This window comes from Salvelinus fontinalis, chromosome 40 (assembly GCF_029448725.1).
Source record: "Salvelinus fontinalis isolate EN_2023a chromosome 40, ASM2944872v1, whole genome shotgun sequence".
NCBI lineage: Eukaryota > Metazoa > Chordata > Actinopteri > Salmoniformes > Salmonidae > Salvelinus > Salvelinus fontinalis.
In genome coordinates this window covers 10,762,594-10,768,593 of record NC_074704.1, presented here as the reverse complement: position 1 = coordinate 10,768,593, position 6,000 = coordinate 10,762,594, and the positions used below count along the sequence as shown (strand labels likewise).

The 6,000-nt window shown below is 39.1% G+C and overlaps 1 protein-coding gene across 6 annotated transcripts in view; it reads left to right on the top strand.

Annotated features, from left to right (window-relative positions):
- Window positions 1-1,229: 1,229 nt before the first annotated feature.
- grin2bb (glutamate receptor, ionotropic, N-methyl D-aspartate 2B, genome duplicate b) overlaps window positions 1,230-6,000 on the top strand; it is a 139,391-nt gene continuing 134,620 nt past the window's right edge. The window contains exons 1-2 of one of the 6 annotated variants that reach the window (XM_055906645.1): window positions 1,230-2,047; window positions 3,305-3,478. The gene's annotated coding sequence lies outside the window, so the exon portion shown is untranslated. The remainder of the gene's footprint in view (window positions 2,048-3,304; window positions 3,479-6,000) is intronic. The other 5 variants (XM_055906647.1, XM_055906646.1, XM_055906644.1 and 2 more) reach the window with 5 other exon arrangements.

The window sequence follows — 6,000 nt, the reverse complement described above, 5'->3', positions numbered from 1 at the left end:
CACAAGCTTCAAAATTGTGCTTGAGAGTTTACGGATGTTGTAGTAAATGGATTCAGAAAACCTAATAATGACATTGTTTTAATTTCCCTTCGTCAACATCTTCAGTAAATATAGCTAGGTAAGTTAGTATTTCCATGATACTGGTGAGTTTACCTCATTTACTGCATGTGTAGAGCACACGTTTTCAGAAGTATTTAATCTATTTCGCCTTTTGAACTTGCTAGCGTATCTTCCATATTTCCAAAATATTTTTATAATACAGTCCATGAGTACAGCAAAACACTAGCCTATTGTTGTCATTTTTACCTTGTGGTTTGACTTTTATTTCCAAGAGAGGAAGTCCAAATGATAGTGAGTTCTCACCATTTAGACCCATAGGCTACTTTGCCATGTCCACTTATCTCACTCCAAATTGTCAATGTTGTTCATCAAATGTTTTATTTATTTATTGAAACAGAGGCGTCTTGCCCATAGAGGGCACAGGGGCACGTGCCCCCTCAGATTTTTCCTCTTTTAAAACGTTTCAATAAAAAAAATTATACATATGTTTTGGTTTATTTCGTTGTTGTTGTTTCTCTGTAATACTGCCAGCCACTTAGCAATTTTATGAATATGGATTTAGCTAGTCCAGATAAGTCCCCAATCTCTCAACCTCATAACCAGCTACCAAGAAGCCATTTCAGGCTATCAATCGAGTTAGAGTAACTAGCTTGTCTAACTATCTTAGCTGGCAAGCCTGCTGGCAAGGTTGGTAGACTTTAGAAAAGGAAGCCATTACTAAATGTAACGAATAAGACTCAATCTTTTATGCAGATTTTATCAGAATATGCAGAAAAGCATATTTCGTTTCTTTAAAAAAAAATCACCACCAGTCAGGAGGATACAGACAGCTCAGGAGTTATGCTTAGATATACAGAAACATATACATATATTTTTTTTTTTACATAGAATTAAGCATAATGATTATGGCTCTAGATTTCAGGAAAATGCTTTTTCAGGTGTTAGAAGCAGCCTTCCTCACGTACTTTGTGCCCACACAGATTTTTAGGGGTGCATGACGCCCCTAAACACGATGTTAGTTAAAAAAAAATGTCAGGTAGCAGGTGTTCATTATTGACAATAGGGGGAGCCATTCTCCTTAATATATTATATTTTCCTAGACATTTGTTGCAAATGAGAACCTGCATCCCTTTAATTCAAAATCCTATAGAGGGACCCACTTCCACACACCTCTCTCTCCCTCTCCCCCTCTCTGGTAGAGGAGGGGGTGGACAGCGAGGCAGTGCACTTTGAGTTCTACGTTCTAAGGCAGATGGAGGTGCCAGTTGTACGTTCTCTCTAGCTCTGGGTAGTACCTCACCATGCCGCCTGTTTGACACGTTTAACAGTTGTCCTGGAGAAGGCTTTACATCTTAAATAACCGGAAGGCTCCTGTTTTTGGCGGAAAAGGAAGAGATGAAGAAGATTTGTAACAGTTGGAGAAATTACTGATAACCCTCCTCTCAGCTCACACAAACCGCCAAAACGGAAGGCTTTGGACTATTCAATTTTTTCTTTCGTTGTATGTTTTTTCTCTTCCTTATCGTGGTGCTGGGAGGTGCTTCATCTTTTCATATATTCGCTCTCTCCATCATTTGCCTCCTCATTTATTTCTCCATCTACCTGCTGTACAATTTCCTCTATTTATGAGTGAGAGAGAGAGGAGGGGGAGTTTTTATTTTTTATTTTGGGACTTTTTTTCTTTCCCTTGTCTCTTTCCTCTCTCCCTCCTCACCATTTCATCCCTTTCGATCCTTATTCCTTTCCTTCTCTCCTCTACCCTTTTCCACCAGTTCTCCACAGCACATTCCTCTCCCTCTCTTTCTCTGTCTTTAAACTCAGATGTAAATTAACGTGGACTGAATTTTTTAAAGAAAGAGACAACTAAACAACAACTCTCCTTCAATGACTCCTTTTCCCCCATTTTCCTTCTCTTCCTCCTCTGGTCCTTCCTCACCCACATCCTATGCATCACAATTTTGCGGGATTCTTAAATTGGTAACTCTAGGTAGGTTTACTATTGTTTAGTGTCTGTCTATCTGTCTGTCTGTGTGTGTATTTGTGTGTGCTTTACGTATACATAAAACACACATACACACACACTCACACACGAAACTATGGCGAAAAGGAGAGAGATTATATCTGGTACTCATAGTCAGTTGATGTTGGTCTCACAAATCTCCCATGCCCAGTCAGTTCAGTCAAACTTCATCCATTTTTAATTGTTGTCTTTGAGGAATACAGTTATCTATCTTGGCGTTTTCTCTGTCTCGCCTTATACATTGCATTTCTCATATGTACCTGATGCCATTTTGAGTCTTAATTGGAACATTAGCACAAAATGATTACGTTTTGCCTGAAGTTTTGACTTGTGATTTAGCAAACTGTGTATTTGGACAGTAAACTTGAAAACTTGAAAACTGCCAGTGTTGGGTAAGGTATTATTGCACCCCTATGGTTATTTCTGGTTGTTTGACATATCACGGTTAATGGTTGATTTTCAATTTCTTTCATTCAGCTGGTCCATCACCTGTATTTAGCTTTCTCATAAGTAATAAACGTCACATACCAATTTCCATTTTAGTATTCAATTCCATTTGTTCCTGCATCTTTCATTTAGCGGCCCCTCCTTATTTCGGTTTTATGTTTTTTCAACTAGAATGGACAATTCTCCATTAATTGTCTGTGAAGCTGTTTCTTCCCCTTCCTTGTATTTCACCTCTCTTGTATCTCAAAAGGCACGTCAATCAGGAAAGACTTCCGGGCTTAGTTGTTGAAAAGTAGATTAGAAAGCTTGTAAAGCCTTGGCTTGCGACACATCTGAAGACCGCTGTTCACAGTGTGTGTGTGTAGGTTTGAAATAGTGACAGACTGATAGACAGATAAGAATAGAAATCAGTAGGAGAAGAATGTTGTTCATCTCATTGCTCTCCATCTCCCTCTGTCAAATTCCCCTCTTTTTTTATGATGGTTCTCCTCAGCGTCTGAGTTGTATGTCTTATGGGAGGTCCCTTTTCAATCATCAGCATCACCAGTTCATCCAAAATAAGTTATTAATGTAGCACACACACACACACACACACACACACACACACACACACACACACACACACACACACACACACACACACACACACACACACACACACACACACACACACACACACACACACACACACACACACAGTTTATGACAAACAATTTCAATCAATAGCATTTACATCTTCAACTTTTGTCTTTTTTCTTCTTCTTGTGGATTGAAAAGGGGGTTCAATTCAAACAAACACCCCATGTTTATTGCTTTGAGCGGGATCACCATGAAGGACTAAGGAACCCACATCACATTTTGTGTTTTCAAGTGGCAGCTCTGTCTTTACTGTTGTCCCACTCCTCTGATCACCACTAAATTAATAATGAATTACAGACAAGAGTTAAATAGGTGAGTAGTGGATTGAACTGTGTGTGTGTACGTGCCTCTGCTTGCATGTATGGTGTGTGTGCTTGCAGGCGTGTGAGAGAGAGTATAAGTGTGTGTGTGTGTGTGTGTGTGTGTGTGTGTGTGTGTGTGTGTGTGTGTGTGTGTGTGTGTGTGTGTGTGTGTGTGTGTGTGTGTGTGTGTGTGTGTGCACTAGCATGTAGGGTTGTCTGTGTGTGTTATTCCGGATGAACTTTGATTAGTACGTTGCGTTCTAAAGCGGTGTACAGTATCTAGATCTCTCTCTGTCCTTTTAGATCTATCCTCACCACACTGTCTATTCACAGCTTCTGATCTTAATTAGTGTTCTATACCTTTACCCTCTACATGAGCTGTACTGTATAGAACAGCTCATTGTGTTGCTCAACTGGTGGCCTGCAGGCCAAATTTGGCCCGGGGGTGGTTTTATTTGGCCCCCCAAGTTTTTGGAGCAAAAACACATAAAAGACTGTAAAAACACCAGGAAATTATCTCCAAGTGACTTGAATTTTGGAATGCATTTCCCACGCATAGAGAGACACGTGATCATATATAAATGTAAGCAAGGTTTGAAATTATTATGTTTTAGTCAAATATTATATCTGTTTGGGCTTCTTGTGATCAATTTGCTGTCTAGGAATGATTTGTAATTATGTTCCAGCCCCGGCCATCCATCCGCTCAAGAATCGTCCCTGCCCCTCCTCTCCTCTCCATCTAAACACATTGTTTTGTGTCTATATATAACTCACTCAATTAGTACATCAAATCAAATGTTATTGGTCACATACACAGTAGCCTACAATACAGAGTGACACTTTTCATGTATAGATATAGGATCCTAATTTGATCACTTTTGTTGCTGAGAAATATTGAGCTTTGTGATTTACATCAATTCACTGAAAACCCACACTAACACAAAGTTATATAAACACTATTGTACTTTTCATGTAGCTTGCTTTTGGCCAGTTTAATAACCTAACCACCGATCAAGCAACATTATGGACTGAATGTTCAAATCCTGTTGCTACAGGATTATTCTGCTGTGGCAATATAGGTCAAATTAAGATCCCTGGTCTAGTATGTCTGCATTGTCTTGTTGGTTTTGATCTATTTATCTTCATAGGGCACAATTATGACCTGAGTTAAGTGCGTGTAAATTAACGTAATTCCCTTTTTATGTACCTTTCTCTCTATTAAGCATGAGAATAGTGTGCTATTCACCTGCCATTCATTTTGGACGGAGGTGGAATACATGAAGGTATAGCAGAGGTGTCTACAGATACACCGTATTCTGACCTTGATTTAATCCCCTAATAATTCCACCACCTTTACGCATAAGGAAACCATGAATAAGGTCCAGTGAACCTATCGGTTCCAAGTGGAAAAAGCATCTACTTCATTTTTTCCCCGATAGAAATACCACCATTCTTCATGCACTGTAATTTACAATTTGATAAGATCTATTGATAAGCGCTACGTACAGTGCATTCAGGGGGCTCCCGAGTTGCGCAGCGGTCTAAGGCACTGCATCTCAGTGATAGAGGCCTTCACTACAGACCCTGGTTCAATTCCAGTCTGTATCACAACCGGCCGTGATTGGGAGTCCCATTGTGCGGCACACAATTGGCCCAGCGTCGTCTGGGTCAGGGTGTGGTGCAGGCCGTCATTGTAAATAAGAATCTGTTCTTAACTGACTTGAAAAGTTAAATAAAGGTAACAAACAAAAAAACGCACTCAGACCCTTTGACTTTTTCCACATTTTGTTAAATTACAGCCTTATTCTAAAATAGAGTTGTTTTCCCCCTCATCAATCTACACACAATACCGCATAATGACAATGCAAAAACAGTTTTTTAGAATAATAATAATAAAAAAATAAGGCTGTAACGTAACTGTGCTGCTACCATGTTGTGCTGCGGCCATGTTGTGTTGCTACCATGTTGTTGTCATGTTGTGTTGCTACCATGCTGTGTTGTCATGTGTTGCTGCCATGCTATGTTGTTGTCTTGGTTCTCTCTTTATGTAGTGTTGTGTTGTCGCTCTTGTCGTGATGTGTGTTTTGTCTTCTATTTAAAAAAATGTTATCCTAGCCCCCGTCCCCGCAGTAGGCCTTTTGCCTTTTGGTAGGCCGTCATTGTAAATAAGAATTTATCTTTAACTTACTTGCCTAGTTAAATAAAAGTTGAATAAAATAAATAAATAACTAAATGTGGAATAAGTCAAGGGGTCTGACTGATAGATTTTTAGGCCTATAATTAAGACTAAGTCTTAACTATATGCCCAAATTTCTATAATGTAAAATATTAGCCACTATCATTATCGACTTTTAGTAAGTCGAATAACAGCACATATTAAACTGCCATTTTACTATTAGTTCCCTTCAGCTGGTATAGCCTACATTATCATTTCATTTAATTACGTTGTTTTGTTTACCTACATTTGAATCCTCTGTAAATGATGTCACAGCTTTTTGGTTGTTGCTGAGGGTCATTAGTAACAGTTAATAT